The sequence below is a fragment of the Podarcis cretensis genome (assembly GCF_951804945.1).
Source record: "Podarcis cretensis genome assembly, chromosome: 2".
Taxonomy (NCBI): Eukaryota; Metazoa; Chordata; class Lepidosauria; order Squamata; family Lacertidae; genus Podarcis; species Podarcis cretensis.
The window spans coordinates 23,697,518-23,716,272 of record NC_137171.1 but is presented as its reverse complement, the minus strand read 5'-3'; the positions used below and the strand labels follow the sequence as shown (position 1 = coordinate 23,716,272).

The 18,755-nt window shown below is 41.3% G+C and overlaps 1 protein-coding gene and 1 long non-coding RNA gene across 4 annotated transcripts in view; one reads left to right on the top strand and one right to left on the bottom strand.

Annotated features, from left to right (window-relative positions):
* Positions 1-18,755, top strand: part of PRKCA (protein kinase C alpha) — a 198,689-nt gene that overhangs the window by 43,905 nt on the left and 136,029 nt on the right. The gene's annotated exons all lie outside the window — the stretch shown is intronic.
* LOC307210151 overlaps positions 12,576-18,755 on the bottom strand; it is a 113,756-nt gene continuing 107,576 nt past the window's right edge. Inside the window, exon 4 of the long non-coding RNA XR_013835878.1 lies at positions 12,576-12,716. This is a non-coding gene — a long non-coding RNA (uncharacterized lncRNA). The remainder of the gene's footprint in view (positions 12,717-18,755) is intronic.

The window sequence follows — 18,755 nt, the reverse complement described above, 5'->3', positions numbered from 1 at the left end:
AGGCCATACAGACTGACACAGCTTATAAGAGCTAGTTTAAATTTCAGAAGCTTTGTGTGGGTGGAATATGTACAGTATCTAATGATGATTTCCCCTTTCAGTTATTCCTAATAGTATAATGCTAGGCAGTATTAAGAATCTATAGACGGTGCATTTGTGATTTCAGAAATCATTAAATTGATTAGTTCTTCAAAATCACACTGTATTTTAAAATTCAGTCTTGTATTCTTCCTCCTCCTCCTCTTCTTCTTCTTCTTCTTCTTCTTCTTCTTCTTCTTCTTCTTCGCATTGGAACCCAGCTGTATTCTTCTCAGAATGGCTTAGCCATGGCAAGTTCAACATCCACTAAAGGAAAAGTGAGATAGAGAGGCTTTCTAGGAGACTTAAATGTTTCCATACCAAAGTAGGTTTTATACCTTTTATACCAGCCTCACAGAATTTACAATTGGCCTCTGTAGCTGGACGTGATCAGATAACCTGACAGTTAGGGTGTATGTTTTAAAAATAATTATTTTGAGGTAATGAACTCAAAGCTAATGCTTTTAATCTTATGTATACAAAATCCTGGCCTTAATGTAGAATTCAGAAAGTGTGTGTATGCTGTGTAGATGACAGAACATGACAGGTGGACTCATTTATTTATTTTCTTTCAGTGCAAAGTGACTGAGCAAGATCTAGCTTTTATTAGGGGGCTTCATGTAGCCTGTGTGCCAGTCCGGCACTACCAAAATATAGCGTAATCTCAAATATTTGCCAAGGGGGAAAGGCAGGAACTGGCTAGAGTGGCATGTACTGGCAATCCTGAATTCTTGTGCAGGATTCAGAAAGGTTGATTTGCAGGCTCTGGGCAGCTGTAAAGTCTAGAGCTACTTACCATGTGGATTGCCACCATTGCAGTGCAAAGTCCTGTGCCCCATGTCTGCATTGGTTGCTTCAAGTGCATGTGATGTTTCCACTGGATGTAGTAGTCAGTGAAATGCTGACTTGCTAATTTTTACACAAACTGCTCTGTTGATGAAGCATCTGTACCCCGAGAATCTCATCAGGATTAAGACAATATTGACTTTATCGTTCTGGTCTCTCTCTCTCATTTTCCGTTGGCAATATCATCTGAATATCTCTACCTTGATGAAAATGTTTTGTACAAATAAGTCAGGGGAACGAGTGAAGATTCTTCAATAGCTATTAAGCTGTCTGGATTCTTCATTGCTGTAGCTTAGTTCTTCTGTGCTGCAAAGAGATGTCTATGCATGAAGCAATTAAACTATTGTATCCAACACGGCTATAATAGGAAACATGAAACATCAAAATTAGTACTGTGCAGGAGTTTCTAACTACAGACCATAGGTATGCATGGAATCTTTTGAACTGCTCTTTAAACTTCTCTTTAAATTCCTCTAACTGCAAAAAAGAGTTTGTGATTGCCCAGAAATTCCTGTACACTAGTAGCATGCCATATACCTGTTTGGAGTGGGGTGATTATAAATAGATCTGGGTCATGGTATTTAAGGAAGCAGGGCCGTCTTTACCTGGGGGTGCAAGGGGTTACTTGAACTTCATTTGAGGTGTGTTTTGGTCACTGTCATGAATATGTGTGATATTTGTTTGACTGCAGTTTTAAACAGTATTTGAAATTAGCCAGGCACATTTTGTACCTGGCTTTCGACCACTTGCAACCAAGTGACGATGTCTGGGTGCCAGGATGTCACCTGACAACACCACTGGGGGAACACTGAATCTGAACTGTTTGCACACACTAATAACCCACCTGTGGAATTATGTCAGTTCCATTTTATCTGCACAGTCAGAATGAATTTCTGGAACCAAAATGCTTTTCTGTGCAGCCTGAGCAGGAGCAGTCATCATTAAGTAAAAGAGGTAGGAATAGGCCAATTTATATGTAGACTGTCCCTGGTTCAAGTGACTTTTCTTCTTTAAGTTCTCAAAGCTCTTAACGTAGTTCAAGGTTGTTATCTGAACTAGCCAAATATTGAACTGAGAAGCAATCGCAGTCAGTCCATCATTTGAAAAATTATACTTACCCCAAAATGGCAACTAGACATTCCATTTGGGCCATTACAACCTGGGTTTAAGGAGCCATTTGGCTCCTAGCTTATGCATACGTACATTTGGGTTTCTAACACTGGTTTTAAATATCAAGCTGTTACTGCCGGTTTTTCAACAGCCGCTTCCTTCTTTGAACCCACTGAAAATTTGTTGTAAGCCAAATCATTGTAGTATTTTCTGGGCATCCTGATCCTGCCCATGCTGCTGTAGTTAGTTGCCATTCAAGTTCAAGTTGTGATCACACTGCTGTGTTAATCCAGTCTCCAACTCTTCGTTCTTTTGCTATTCTCAGGGAACACTTGAGAGATTTGGATTTGGGGCTCTGGATTGTGTTAACCTTAAAGTTCCCTTGCATAAAGTCCTCTTGCACAGCATCACTGCTGGCCACAAACTCTTGTTGCTGTGGGTTTTCCATGGATAGAAATAGGGTATGCTGCCAAAACACATATCAAAGGAGTGATATGTGCTCCTTTGTGCTGGTACTAGGAGGCCTGCTTTGCTGATTCTGCAGCCGCATAATGGATAATTTCACCAGCCTCTTAGAAATGCACAGTTAATCACCTCTCTCTCTGATTCACATATTAGAAAGGTCATTAAAAGGTTTGTCTACATATTTTTAGGCCTTATATTTCAGGAAAGAAGCTGGGTGTGCAGGACACAATCCACCCTGTACCAGATGGAAGTCCTACAGTCAGTGCACTCTGCCAACCCATGCTGTGTTAATTTTGTGTAAGAGCAAAAAAACGAACAAAAGGGCAATAATAAATACTTGTTGGTTTGGTAGCTATAATATTGGATTTATTTATTTTTTACAAAGAATTTGGACCACTTGCCTAACACTTGCTGGTTTGTGGAAACTGTCTGGTTTGGCATTGTGCAAGCTTTTAACAGTGTGTTCCTGAACCTCTTTGCCTATTTATTTATTTATTTATTTGGTTGGTTGGTTAGTTAGTTCAGGATCACTTCTTGTCAAGTAACTCAGGAGACCTCCCCAAACCCTTTTGATTCTTGCTTTGTGTTAGAACTGGTGACATTATTTGTTAGGACTCAGGAAGGCGACTGGGCTTGGCAAGCTCTATATTTGCAAATGTGCTTAAGAAGTGCGGACTTTAGCTGACATCATAGCGAGGCAAGTGCCACTGAAGGAATGTGGGAGGCAGTGCAGCAATGCACACTTACTGCTTCAGTTACATTGGCACAACTTGCAAGGAACAGGCTGGATACTAGATAGTGCTCCATTTGGTCACCAGTGAAAACCTTTCTGTGAAGGCCAGGGGTAAGCTAAGCATGCCCCGTTAACTCTGTGGATGCGAGCCAGAGTTTTTGACATTTTTGCAAGGCAAAGAATCCTTGCATGTGGTCAGAACAACCAAAAGTACAGGCGGGAAAAAACTGAAAATAGAAGGCAAGCCAGAGGGGTGGTAAGGCCCAGCCCAAATTAGACCCTGGCCTTATTAGTAAGGCTGTCAAAATTTTAGCTGAACCCAAGGTGCTCACATTTAACATGCTGCTGGAAAACTGTTTTGCTTTCTAAAGCACGGAGATTGGTTAGATGCATCCTTTCATGGGTTTTAGGATTAAGAGACTAAGCAGCTTTTGGACACTGCATCAAATGTACACTACTTCATCGGTGGACATTAAAAGCCAAAACGTCTTAGTAGATTTAGCAGATTTAAATTTGGATGCATTTCACTGATGACTTTCTGGCTAATGATTTTTTTAAAAAAAATAATCACTTGAACATTCAGTAGTTTTATTTCTTGAGTTGTCTGCATGTCTTCAATTTATGAATATATTAAGAGCATATTTTAATGTGGATTATATTTTTGTTGGTTCACTCTTGCCGTCCTAAATTCTGTTTTTAAGCAGAGAAGCTATGAAAATGAGTGGGAGTTCAATTGAAATAGTCATGGTATTTAACGTGAGATTATTTATTTTTTTAAAAAAATGACTTCCTGGCTATATTGTTTCTTTATAACCCAGTTCCAATTGGGTCCCCACCACCTTTTACTTCAGATTCAAAAAGAGATGTAGTTGGTGGTGGTTTGGCTGCTTCTGTTCTTCTGAGCACATACAGCTGCTTATTTCAGGAATTGCAACATATCCACAGAAGAGAACACAGAGTGACTCCCTTTTTGTTAAGTTGTGCGTGAACATATCAGACGACAGAGCGATTCTTCAAACAACTCTTGTTTATTCACAGGCCAAAACAGAACTGAACTGAAGGGTTCAGCCAGCCTGCTTATATAGAGCTCCAGTACAACGCAACTGTAACAACTTTCTGTAACTACCCAATCACTGAACATCACTTTCAATCCCTTATTTGTATATGTGGACCTGAGTGAAAACTATCTACAGTATCCCCCTGCTGGCCCAGGGTGAGAACTTCAGTACATAACACTTTTCACTGTGAAGAGTTAGAGGCCATGTTGCTGTGGCTGAATGCTTCTAAGGAGCATTGAGTGCCAACCCACAGAGTGGTCACTTTATTTATTTATTTATTTATTTATTTATTTATTTATTTATTTAAAATGAGTTTATTTGAGAGCAAATAGACTGGGAAAATAGTACTGTATTGGTTTAACTTCTGCTGTTACCCCCGAGAGCTCTGTTTAGTGCACATAAGTATTTCTCCCCTTCTTCTTTTTTCTCTGAGCAAGGATCACCTCTGGTCTCAAAGCCCCACTGCGGAAGGAGTGGAGTGGAACTGAATAATGGAAATGCATGGAGAGTGAGGGGTGGGGAGGGGGGTCTGGAAACCTCCCTCCCATCTGCTGATGTCGAATTTTATGCCATTTCTCTCCTTCACACCCACCAGTTTTATTTGTTGCTTGTACTTATAATTGGCTCTGCACCAGATGGTCCCAGGGTGAGTTGCAAAAATGTCGTAACTAAAACAATAACAGATTATGTTTAAAATTATACAATGAAACTACAGCAGCAGGACATAACTTGCATTATTGCACACATAGGCTCTGCTGCCATAATGCCTGAACCCTAAATGACTGTTGTAGAAAGTGTGAGTTGAAAAGTCATAGAGCAGGGAGCACCCTACAGCAGGGGTGGTTAACCTATTGTCTTTTATACGTAGTTGGACTGCAGTCCCCATCGTTCATGACCATTAGCACTGGTGAGAGCCAGTGTGGTGTAGTGGTTAAAACCAGTGGACTCGTAATCTGGTGAACTGGGTTCGCATCTCTGCTCCTCCACATGCAGCTGCTGGGTGACCTTGGGCTAGTCACACTTCTTTGAAGTCTCTCAGCCCCACTCACCTCACAGAGTGTTTGTTGTGGGGGAGGAAGGGAAAGGAGAATGTTAGCCGCTTTCAGACTTCTTCGGGTAGTGATAAAGCGGGATATCAAATCCAGACTCCTCCTCCTCTTCTTCTTCGTCTTCTTCTTGGCTGGGGCTGATGGGAGTCCAACAATGCCTGAAGGGCCTCATGTTCCCTAGTCTATAGAATCAGGCGACATTATGGAACAGCCTGCTGGATCAGCATCTATCTCTTGAGAGGAGCCAGGATAACACAGAGTTAGTTCACACGTTTACCATATAGAAGTATCATTAGCACAAACTAATGTTGGGTCTATGCGTGATTCCTTGAGCGCACAGGCTACATGTGTTGTTGACTGCATGGTGCTGTCAGTTCAAATTCCTGTGATCCTACTTTGTCAGGAAAGGGAGAGATTGAAAGGTCACCTGAACTGTAGCATTATTTCAGTTGTGCGTATGCTGCATGCTCAAATTAGCCCCTACAACTGTGGCTGCTTCATATCAGAAAAGGGATATTTGTTGGTATTCCATCCCATTTCTTGACTACAAACAGTGTCCCTTGTATATGAGGTCATAGCTGGCTTTAATCAGATAGGTAGTCTTGGTCTACATCAGGGGTCAGCAACCTTTTTCAGCCGTGGGCCAGTCCACCGTCCCTCAGACCATGTGGTGGGCCGGACTGTATTTTTTGGGGGGAAATGAACGAATTCCTATTTCCCACAAATAACCTGTTGTTGTTGTTTAGTCGTTTAGTTGTGTCCGACTCTTTGTGACCCATGGACCAGAGCACGCCAGGCACTTCTGTCTTCCACTGCCTCCCGCAGTTTGGTCAAACTCATGCTGGTAGCTTCGAGAACACTATCCAAACATCTCGTCCTCTGTCGTCCCCTTCATCTTGTGCCCTCCATCTTTCCCAACATCAGGGTCTTTTCCAGGGAGTCTTCTCTTCTCATGAGTATTGGAGTCTCAGCTTCAGGATCTGTCCTTCCAGTGAGCACTCAGGGCTGATTTCCTTAAGAATGGAGAGGTTTGATCTTCTTGCAGTCCATGGGACTCTCAAGAGTCTCCTCCAGGACCATAATTCAAAAGCATCAATTCTTCGGCGATCAGCCCTCTTTATGGTCCAGCTCTCACTTCCATACATTACTACTGGGAAAACCATAGGTTTAATTATACGGACCTTTGTTGGCAAGGTGAGATGCATTTTAAATAAAAGCACACCTTCTATTCATGTAAAAACACCAGGCAGGCCCCACAAGTAACCCAGAGATGCATTTTAAATGAAAGCACACATTCTACTCATGTAAAAACATGCTGATTCCTGGACCGTCAACGGGCCAAATAGAGAAGGCGATTGCTGCATCCGGCCCCCGGGCTTTAGGTTGCCTACCCCTGGTCTACATGATAGGGAGGGACAAGGGAAGAAGGGATAAAACAAATAAGCTGTAAATTTGCAACAAAACTAATAAAACCATCAAACTTATCTTGCACTACTGCTGACTTAGCTGGTTCTGACCATAGATCTCCTTTCTTTCATGTTGTGTTAGTCAGAGGCACTTCTGCCAGTTTCAGCCAAAAAAGAGGTAGGGGAAAACCCTTGAGATTCTGACTCATAAACTCTGTCTAAACACTGTTAGCTATGTATGTGGTGCAAACAAGTGCATCTAGTCTTAAGTGCAAAACAGAATTAGTAGAATGAACATGAATTTCACAGCTGTTTTATGTTTTATCCCTAGCATCTGGTATCTGAAGGTACATAACCTCTAAAATATGGAGGCTCCCTTAGATTTTATGACCAGTGGCTGTTGACAAACTTTAATCTTCCATCACCACACCTTGCAGCAGTGATTTCCACAAGTTGATTGTGTGTTGTATGACTAAATGTGTACAGAACTGTGAGGCTGCTTTTGTTTTCTTTTGTGTCCTCATCAGCTTGTAGCCAATGTGTGGAGCTACATCACAACCCAGCTTTGTTTGTTATTTTTTGGAGGCATTAGCAACTAGTGAGTCATAATAATTTTATCTGTTTCAGACGTAAATCCATAGTGGCTACTGCTCTAAACATGTGGGATCAGAACTCCCCAAGAACCTCTTAGGCCACATTCATATGTCATGATAAGCCAGGGTTGTTGGTTTGATGTGCACTCCTCCCTTGCCGTGAGTCAGAGAAACAAACCAGGAAGCCACAGTTAGGCTTGGGTTCCTGTTATGTGTGGACCCACGGTTGTCACTTTTTTCTGCCTAACTTTTTCCTACCTGTGTTGGCATATGAGTCCTGTCTTCTTAAGAAACAAGCCGCGCCCTTGGGTTGGGTTGTAATGGGAAGCCAAGTTCAGTTCTGGCTTCCTGGTTTGTTTCACCTTCTCATGCCAGGCGAGAAATTAAGCAGGAGTGATTAGGCAGCATGCACAATAATTCTGCAGCTCTAGCTCACTGTCATGTGCAAATGTGGGCTATGCGTTGCATGTTTTGTAATCAGGGCCTTCTTTAGTTTTAAATCTCATTGTCTTGAATTAATAATAGAACTACCGCTTCGTTGTGTTTTTCTAAAGGCACAATTTCATTCAGAGGCAAATGATTTCTTGTTCAAAAGGTTTATTCCATCCTGATGTCTGTGCCTCGCTAGCATTGATTCCAAGATGGACAGGTGCCATCTGCAGCTTAGGATGAAGGTAACGTAGCGTGCTACTGTTATATTGTGTCAGCATTGCAATACCAATGGTGTTTTCATGTTTCAGGCCAGTCATAACACAGCACTAATGTCGCCTTCCTATCATGTTGATAAGCAATCTGTTTCCTAACCCCGTTTTTTCATGTATCAACTTCATTTGCTATTAAAGTGTCACTTAGCAGTAACACAGCACAATCCTTCCCATTTGGCTTTTGTTTTCATTCAGACTCCCAGTATAAGAGTAATTAAGGATTGCAACCTTACTCTCCAAAATGGCTCTTCACACCCTTTAGCTTTGTGTCATATGCATAATTGCAAGCTAATATTAAATGCTATATGGTTGAATCTGTGTGATTTTTGCGCAGTATTTTGTTCCAAACACGCTCACTTTATGTATTCGGTCTACTGACTAATATCTGGCTGCGTAAAGAAGGTTTAAAATAATTTCTTTCTTTCTTTTTTTACTGGAATAGATCATAGTCTCATAATAGTACAGCTAGCGGGGGGGGGGGGGGGCACATAACTTGAAACATATGCCTAGTTGTGTGTTTTAAAAGTACTGTTGAAATGTTCCAGCCACTGTTTTGGAATATAAACATCATTCTTCTAAAGAGGCTAGATGAGCGTTTCCTCCGAATATTAGTATTAAAAACTTACTGCCATTCACAAAGCTTTAATATAGTGCTCATCTGACAGACATTCTTCCTTTTCATTTGTTTTCATTCAGCATTGTCACTAACTCCGGTGGGAAAATGAGCAGGGAATATTTGATAAACAAAAGTGTTTTGAGATGGTTTCTGTATAACACATAGTAAAATAAATCGGCCCTGCTACAAAGGATGCTGCCAAAGTGATTCACTTTGTTTTGAATTTAACTGCAGTGATTCCTCAGATGATAGTTATATGACAAATGGACCTGTTAAGTGGCGGAATTTGCAAGGAAGTGGACATAAAATAAATACAGCAAATAATTAATTTTCAAAACTACACCCCCCCCCCGAGTCTTCTGATCACTCTTATCACTCATTCTTCTGTTTACCTTCCTCACCCTTCTTCAAAATGGTCTGTGTTTCTTTCTGAACTATCCAGAAAGGAAAAAAAAATCTCATTTGCGGAGTGCCCCATTTTTAAAGAGTTGCAGCCTTTAGGCTGCAGTCCTGTGCATAACAACTGAAAGTCATGCAACAGCTTGACAGTACTGTACTGTAGTTGTTGCTGCAAGGAATAAAGGCAAAATACAATAGGGCAGCATTCAAAATTCTCCAGGCGCATTTTGCATCTGACCACCGGCCACTTGCAACCAGGTGAGGGTGCCAGGATGGCGCCTGATGTCTCCACCACCTGGAGGTGCATGCTTGGGGATCTTTGGATCTTGACTCTTTTCACAAACTAGCAACACATCCTGTAGAATTCTACCTGTTATATTTTATCTGCACAATCAGAATGAATTGAAGGAACCAAAATGTCGTATTGAAAAATGTGACTTTTGAGCTGACTACCCCCAAAATAGCAATTTGGCATTCCGTTTTGTTGACTATAACCCTGGTTTAAGGCACCTAGCTTATATATCTGAGTTTCTAACACTGCAATGGGAGGCATTCAGCTCTGTGCTCTTCCAAGCATGATCAATATCAAGCATTTCATCTTGCCTGATAGAATCACATCCCTGTGTGCTTTTCTGGAGTTCTCCAGACCCCTCAGAGCTGATTTGGGGGAACAACCTATTTCACTAGCCGGACTTGTGCTGTTCCTGCTAGCACATCTACTTAGTTGAATCTGGCCATTTGCAGGTAAAGCATAGATATTCTGACCTGTTTTAAAGTCTCGTGATAACCTAACTGAGTAAGCGCTTAATCTTGGTTTGTGTGTCTTGGCTTGGCCTAGCAGTTTTCAGACTTTTGCCATTTCCTCATTGCCATGGCTGCCACGAACGACAAACACTCCCCTGTAGCCGTGTGTAATTTTTTTTTTTTTTGAGATGGTATTTATCAGGGACTTTTTTCTACCACTACATATCTCATTGAGAAAACACTAAAAAGCTTCCACCGGGGGACAGATGGACACAGTCTTCTGATCACTGTATAGCAGGGCAGGGTTCCACTGCCCATTACACCACAAATATTAGCAAATTACTCACAGGATGGCATTTAAAGCATGTTGCTGGCCCCATTCCTGCATGTGTCCCCTCAACTAAGTAGGGCTGGAGGGAGATCTTGTATGCTGCAAATGCCTTGTGTTGTTATTTTTAAATGGAGAGACAGGATAGAAATATTGTAATTAAATCATCTGTGCCACACATTGCAATTCTGATGCCTGCTTTTGTATCTGTGCCTTGGACCCCGAGGCAGAGGGTGGTTGTGTTGACTCGAGACAGACAAATTTCTTCCCCTTGCACTATATGCTGGGATCTATATGCTCGATCCAGTGAACTATCACCTTACACAACATCTTGTGGAGCCCAGTTGATGTCTCATGACAGTGTGGCGGGGATTACAGAACTCCACAACCATTTCTGCCCCTTCCTCATGCCTTTGTGTTCTACTGAAAGGCTGTTCATGATGATCAGGGGATCTTCCAGGCCCGCAAGCTAGGTCTAGTAGTAGGGAATGGTCAAGAAGGGTGCAATGCTTCTGCTTGCACAGCTGGCTCTGTGGATCCCAGCTGCTGTGGCTTTAGTGTGTTCCTGCATGTGTCAGACTCTGCATTTACATTATAAAATTAAATTATTCCAATATTTTGCTTGGCTTTCACTGCCTGCTCTCTTCGGCTCAAATGGCTCTCGGTGCCTTTGAGCTTAATGGCCTAATTAAAATACAGCAATCATAAATGTCTCTTGTTTACCTTTCATAAACACTGAAACACAGCATGAATTTCATTTCCCTAGCCTAAGCCAGTTTATCATGCGAAGATACACACACACACACACACACGGAACTACTACGACTAGTCATATTTATATAGTGACGGTGTTAGGCACTGGAAATAATCAACTTGTGTATCTTTTTTGCAGTGTGTGCATGAGTGTGGAATGCAATTTTTTGAAAGTCTGTGATGTTGCTTAAAACTTTTGGGGGTGGGGAACCTATATTTTACCTTGATTTTGAGGATGTCAGAAACGGAACAGAACTCAGCTTGTTCTGCTCTGGATGCAACCCTTTATCGTTTTCCGCTATGGAAATATGACTGCTATTCCGGGAGTGTCAAGAAATGGAGGTGGTGGACATGTAAATTTGCGAAGGATTTCATTCATATAATGAATGGGGGGGGGGGAGTTTTAAAAGACTTTTAATAAAAATACCAGAAACCTTCTTGTTAGGAACATTAGGAATGGAGGACCCCACAGACCAAAAGAATTTATTTCTCTATGCAGCTACGGCAGCCCGAATGGTATATGCTGAGAAATGGAAATAGAGAACAATGTCAACAAAGGAGGATTAGCAGATAAAATTAATGGAATATGTAGAATTAGCAAATTTAACTAGTAGAATAAGAGATCAGGAAGACAGAGTATTTAAGGAAGAATGAAGAGTGTTTGCGGAATATCTAAAAACTATGTTCACAGGTTAAAATGTTAGCAGGGTTAATGCAAGTTCAGCAGTTTAAAGTATTGAAGATATAGGGGTAAGGGGGAAATTAGAATATTCAGTCTTAATGGATAAATAAATGGAACCATAGAAGGGGGGAGGGAAGTCAATTTTTGAATGTACGGCTATATTTAATGGAAAATTATAAATGAAATTGAAAAAAGAAATACGTTATTCTATTTCCAGGTTTGTTGTTTCCAAAGAATAGTAAATACTTGACATGATTGGCCTTTATTAACTATACTTGAAAATACATAATACGGCACCTGGAGTGCTTTTGAAGCAGAGCTGGTGAGATATAAACTCCAGAATAAATAATAAATATAATTTACAACTAATGAATACACTTAATCATTTCCATTTCTTGCATAGTTTTCAGCTATTCAGCTGGTTTGAAGCTTCATAGTTAAATCATCATTAATCCTTTGGGTAGCTTTGCATTAAATGTTTAGAGCTATCCAATATCTGTAAAGTTTATTTGATTCTAGCAATACTCAAGCCAATTCTATTCTATTTCAGCCACTACTGCTCTTGTTAGTTCAGAAATTTCATCTCATCTTATAAGGCCTTTGGCATGTGCCCTGCGGGGTGACAGCCATAATTAATTTTGCTTTCAGGGAAACTATTTTAAAATGCATTCCTTCTAGGAGTAACTTAATGCCTAATACCCTACAACTAGTTTATATTAGGGCAATAAATTACTATAAGCCCCAAACTTTCTCCAGGTTTTTCCCCTGATGAGACTCAATGTGGCTTACGGATAAAAACAAGAATTGCTAAAAAAAATATAGAAAAATTCAGTCATTAAGAAACAACTAAGGAATAGAATTAAAACTATGTAAACTATATTAAACTATATAATATTATACATATTAAACTATATTAAAACAGATATAAAATCTGTTTAAAACATACACATATAGTGGTACCTCGGGTTAAGAACTTCATTTGTTCTGGAGGTCCGTTCTTGACCTGAAACTGTTCTTAACCTGAAGCACCACTTTAGCTAATGGGGCCTCCCACTGCCACCGCGCAATTTCTGTTCTCATCCTGAAGCAAAGTTCTTAACCTGAGGTACTATTTCTGGGTTAGTGGAGTCTGTAACCTGAAGCGTCTGTAACCTGAAGCGTCTGTAACCCGAGGTACCACTGTAATTGCAATAAAAACAGTACGGAACTAGCCCTTTCATTAAAAGCACCCTTGACCTCAGGAATCCAGAATTTATAGCTGTAGTTCTGAGGGAAGACAGGCAAGGACCCACAGCACAGGTGGGGCTCACCAGTTTGGGGAGCAGGTATGTGATTCCTCAGCTGGAGTAGGCTCAGGTGAGGTTCAGATGCCTTGTCAATCCCAGAAGCTATAACAGGAAAGTCGTCCTGGCCAGTCCATAGCTCTCCTGAGAGAACATTTGGTTGGAGCGACAGTGTGGAAATAAAGGATGAGATTGCCCCAACTACTGTGCCCGGGGTCTCCAATGTGGCGCACTCAGCCCCCACTCACACTACTCCTATGTTGTGAAATTTGGGGGGTTTTGCGGGGGGGGGGGGGAAGACAAACACCTCCCTTGTTGAAAACAATCCCTGTGGTGATATTTGGCTGGGTGCTGTTTCACTCCATGCTCCCTACTTCCATTTTGTTTCCATCAGCCCAAAAGAAAGGCTGCCTTTTCCCACAAGATTTATGGACCTCCCTGCCCTCCCCACTTGGCTACGCCCATGGGTAGAGGAGATGGGGAGGAAATGAAGCAACAGGCAGCCTTTCATGTGAACAACTTCAAATCCTTACATAGTTTGGAGTGAGGCATCGCTTATTTTTATTTTTGGACTGCAAACATGGTAGATCACAAAAGGTGTATGTGCACATGTGAACAAATACCCATGGATCTCTGGTTTCATGACTTGGAGCAACCACCCACCCACCCACCCATACATATGGCTGCTGTTTTGTGCAAAGCTGGTAGATTGAGAAACTTTTATTTTTTTCCTATTCAAATTAGGCCCCAGTATTTTTCTTACAGCAGCACCTTCATGGGTGCCTCCTTTCATGCCCCCACATCTGCTAGAGAAGCGGTGCCAGTATAGGTGCTGATTTCCTGCGATATCTTGCAAGATCTCATCAAAGTCTTGCAAGATGTCAAGGAGAGCAAAAGTTCTCCTGAGATTTGGGTTAGATCTTGCAAGCTCTTTCAGGGCATCGGCACCAAAGCCAGCACTTCAGTGCTGGTACAACAGCCCCTCCAAATGTCCCTATTTTCTAGGGACATCTGTGATTTAGCGAAGCTGTCCCGGTTTCTGATTTCATCCCGGAATGCCCTGCTTTTCCTTAGGATGTTCTTATTTTCATTGGATAAATTTTCGAATGTGTGGGGTATAAATAGTAAAATATCATTATGGAATGGGACGTCCCTATTTTCATTGGAGAAATGTTGAAGGGTATGTGGATCTCCCTCTTTGGGGATGTTTACAGCTGGTCCCTCTGAGATCTTGAGTTTAATCAATTGCTTCCTGTTTGCTGTTCACCTTATTGTGTCTTATGGATCCTGGTTTCGATTGCTATTTACTTTTTTATTGTGTCTTTATGAATACTGTTAGTCGTCTTCTCGTAGCTCTTTTAAAAAACCTTATGGGTGGTATACATGTGTTTTAATTAATCATGTAATGATTCATGAGTATTGGCTTTGGAGCTGTAGTCACGCATGGAGGTGAATGGAAATCTGCAGTGTGAATATGGTAGAGAATATACCTCCTACATTTTATGCTACTAGTGTGTCCAGTGTGTGTGAGAAAAGAACGAGAGAGCGAGCGAGAGGATGCACTAATATAGCAGGATGCGATCTGTAAAAGTGTGTGTGTGTATGTCAGCTTAAATGAATAAATGTTTTCATAAGATGAGGTAAGATCCCTTTCATCTATCATAATGGGACATACAAATAAATAAAGGTTTATTTGCCAAAAGTCTCCCCATATAGAGATGCATTTTATTTCTCCTAGAAACTTGGTCTTTAATGCAGTGCTTTCATTTTTAATGAACGCTAAAGTTGCTTTTTTGCTGCAAATAGGATGCTGTGCAACAGGCTTTTTAAATAGGCGGCATAGGGAAATTTAGAATTGGCTCCAGGTGACCAGGTAGAAAGATTTTCAGTGGACGGCTAATGGCAGAAAACCAGCCAGCCTGCAGGAACAGCCTTTCTGTTGTAATTAGGAAAACTGAACAGTGCTATATCTGCATTGGTCCTCAGTGCAGTTGACTTGCAAGGGACAGCATAATTTCAGTACTTAATTAAACACAGAAGCCATTGATTCAGTCCTTGAATGGTTTTGCTGGCAGAGTCAGAAAAGATGGCATTTTTCTTTACTGACATCACTTTTAATCTTTTCTGTGCTACTGCAAATCACAAATAATGAAATTGATTGCACATGGCTAATCAGCACTCTCTATTTCCCCCCTCTCTCCTTTTTGGCAAATGGAGTTAGCACTAAAATTATCCCTTTTAGATTAATTAAATCACACCAGAAATCCTACTTTTCCAAGTTGAGAGCCATTTGTTTTGAATTTTAACATTTCCAATAATTTTTGCTGGGGGAGTGCTTGTAAATATGTGAGATATATGCAAGTCAGGCTTTAAAAAAACCTAATATACTACTTTTTAATATAAAGAGTATACTATAAAGCAATTTTTATTGTCTCATTTCTTGATTAAATTGGAATTTTTTATGGAAATCTGTATTAAAACCTTCCACTTTTATACACTCTAAGGATTCTCAAACATTTCTTTGGTAAGCCTCCCATAGTTTCAGCATCAAACACTTTCCCCAAACAACAGGGGAACAACTTTGAAATCAGGAGAAGTACATGCCTTCTCCGTTTTCTCATATTCAGCTTCTGAATCCAAAAAAAGAAAGCTCAAAGCAGATAATTTGGTTTAAGAATGGACTTAATCCCATTTTGTGTAATATTGCGAATGAGTGAACCAAAGGTTTAGAACTCCCACTGTGCTTATTCACTCATAATTAATAATTTACCCTGGACAAAACATTTGCACAACATTCCATGCCTTCCAATTTCAACATTTTGTTCCCAGCCTCTGTATTTCTATTGACAGTCAATACTGTTATGTAAAATATTAACCAAATGCATCGAGAAGGATAATGATGAGTGTTGGTGTCCAACAACTTCTAGAGGACATTGCATTGACTACCTCTGTTACAAGCAAACCATGAGTATCTGCTTAGTAGTCCTGTCTCTATGGCTGAGGTGGTGCAATGGCCACAACTAAGGTACTTCAGATATCACACCCGACATAGTTTTTGTGTGTGTTTTTTAAAAAAGGTAAAAACCTCTTAAACCATTAGATTAAAAAATCTGATTTGCTTCCTGATTGCTAACTTGGAATCATCAATTCAGACATGCCAAATCGTAGTGATGGTTCTGTCGTATAGACTTATAGCCATTCAGGACTCGGGTGTTTCCTGATACGTAGGTCACCCTACCAAGGTTGCTGGAGGAAAAAGCTGAGGTAGAACTCCCTTACAGTCACCCCAGACTGAAGTTGATGACAAGTAAGGGGAGGCCAACTTATATGTATTGAAAGGTGGAGAAAGTCTTGAGATAGAGCATCACCGTCCTAGGGTGATGCAGGAACTGGTGGCTAGGCTGGAGGTAAGCAGGTTCTGTAATAATTTTAGATGTCACAATTTATTCAACTTTTCGAGAAGCACAAAATACAACTTTTGATACGAAAATATTCGATAGATCAGCCTTAAATATAGCTGTCAACTTACAGATTTGAAAATAAGGGACCAGCAGCCTCGAAAATAAGGGATCAGCAGCCCAAATAAGGGATTTTAGTCAACCAGCTGAAATACCAAGTTAAAAGGAACCAGATAATTTGGGAGAGCAGCGCCGGTTTTTAGCCCTTCGTTTCCGGAGTTTGCTGCTCAAGACATCAGCTGATGAAACACTGCAATTAAACAACTACAAGCAGCAACCACTTTTCGTGCAAAACGAAGTCCAAGCAACGAAGATGCTGCTGCAGTTCTGTATCTTTTCTCTCGTGCTCCATCTGCAGCTCTCAGTTCCGTCAGGCGGGGCAGGAGGAAGAGGGGGGGGGGCGGGGAAATAGCGTCCGAAGTAAACCCGCAGATCAGACCATCTATGCTAGTCTACCACCACAAATCTATGGGAGAAGCGCTTGCGGTCCTTCCTCCGCTTTCCCCCTCTATGGTTAGCCCTTGGAACACCTGTCCGCGCCTCTGCCTCCTCCTCCTCCTCTCTCTGAACTGCTTTCTCTATGGTTGCCCTCACTCTCCTCTCAAGGCTCCTCAGTCCTGGCGGGGAGGGGCTCCTGGGGGTCCACAAGCAACACAGCTGGAGCCTCCCTCCTCCCTGGCCGGCAGGGAGGGAGGGAGAGGAGCTGCTTCCTTTGAAACCTGGGAAATTTAAGAAACATCATCAATAAGGGACAGCAGTGGGACACAGCGCTGGGATAAGGGAGTTTCCCGCCAAACAAGGGATGGTTGACAGCTTTGGCCTTAAAACTTTCTCTGTGGGCATCTTTTTGCAACGGCGTTTCCGTGTGCGGCTCTGGCTCGCCAGAGCAGCGATGTCACGCTGGCCACGTGACCCGGAAGTGTCTCCGGACAGCGCTGGCCCCTGGCCTATAGAGTGAGATGGGCGCACAACCCCAGAGTCTGTCAAGACTGGCCCGTACGGGCAGGGGTACCTTTACCTTTACCTATCGGTGAAAAGTATTATTACAAATGCCATCACTAGTGATCTCTGCTTCTCAATTTGTATTGTATTATTTTATCTTGTAAACTGCCTTGAGTATTGTAAGATAGAAAGACGGTATACAAATTAAAAATGATGATGATGACGACTATCTCATTCAATTTGCTATGTCCCCCCTTTTAAATTAAACACATTTATGTAGGATCTTGATTTCTTTGTTTTCAGTCCAGTCCTGTGTGGGTCTGTTAAATCCTGCCACGACCTTCCTCCTCCCTGCTGGGAACTTTGAGGATCTCCCTCTTCTTCTGCCACCCACTACATGGCCATGGAAGTATCAACATGTTGTTGTAGCAGCAATGATTTAAGCCGTAGAAGGCAGCAGGAACAGTAATTCAGGATCCAGGACTGCTAGACTTAGTGTTTTCTAATGTTTCTGGGTCTGTAGTCCTGAAAAATTGCAATTACCAGCACTTCTTGTGCTCAGGATTCTGGTGTAAAACATTAATGGTTGTCAAGATGACCAGGAATAGCTGTTTCCTTGGGCCCTTGAATCCTTACTAATTAGTTAGAAACTTTTGGAAGCTACCACACCCACCAGTAATATCAGTTACAGTTAAAGCTTTGGAAATGCTAATCATGGCATAGAGCTCTTTAAAACAGTGACAGCTATTTTATACAATTAATGATAATGAAGAATCAGGCCTTTCTTATCTCCCTCCCCCCCAAATCTGCTGACTTAATAAAGAAATGACTTAAAATGATGTTGATTATGGCTGACACATGTTACCGTTAAATGTGGCTGTCCCTTGCCAGTTTTAGCTTTACTGTTATAGCCTTAGTGATTTAATTTGTGTAGTTTAGAATAGATTTTCGTACTGAAATGTCTCCATGCATGCTGCTGTAGGAGTAAAAGTGTTCCCAATTAGAAATCTGGAGGTGGTATGCCTGGAGAGAGGAAAAACCCAGAATTTGAGATTGAAATAATTCAAGCCCAAACCCTTTCATTTAAACTGCTGTGTTTGTAATGATGATGGGGAGTCGATTGTTGCTCCGTTTATGTTCTTTTCACAGTGAACTGCTTACTAAGAGTTACAAAACTTTCATTTTGGTGGAGAAAGTTATAAATTTGATAAGGAAGTCTTTAAGATATTTATTCATTTAACCATGGTAGTTGTTACTTCTTGCCCTTCTGGTTTCAGGCAGGGGAGCAATTTCTGAAATGTCATTCTCAGACTTTCCCAGTGTGATGGAGATGGAGTCTGTCTGCTAGCACTCTTTGCTGTTACACAAAACAAAAAGGGGGAAAGTATGGCATTCAGGCAAGGGTTTGAAGCAAAACCTCCTTCCTCACACAGCAATTTATTTATTTCAGATTGTTTTTAACCCCCTCATCACCCATCCCACCCAATAAAAATACCTGGGCAAATAAA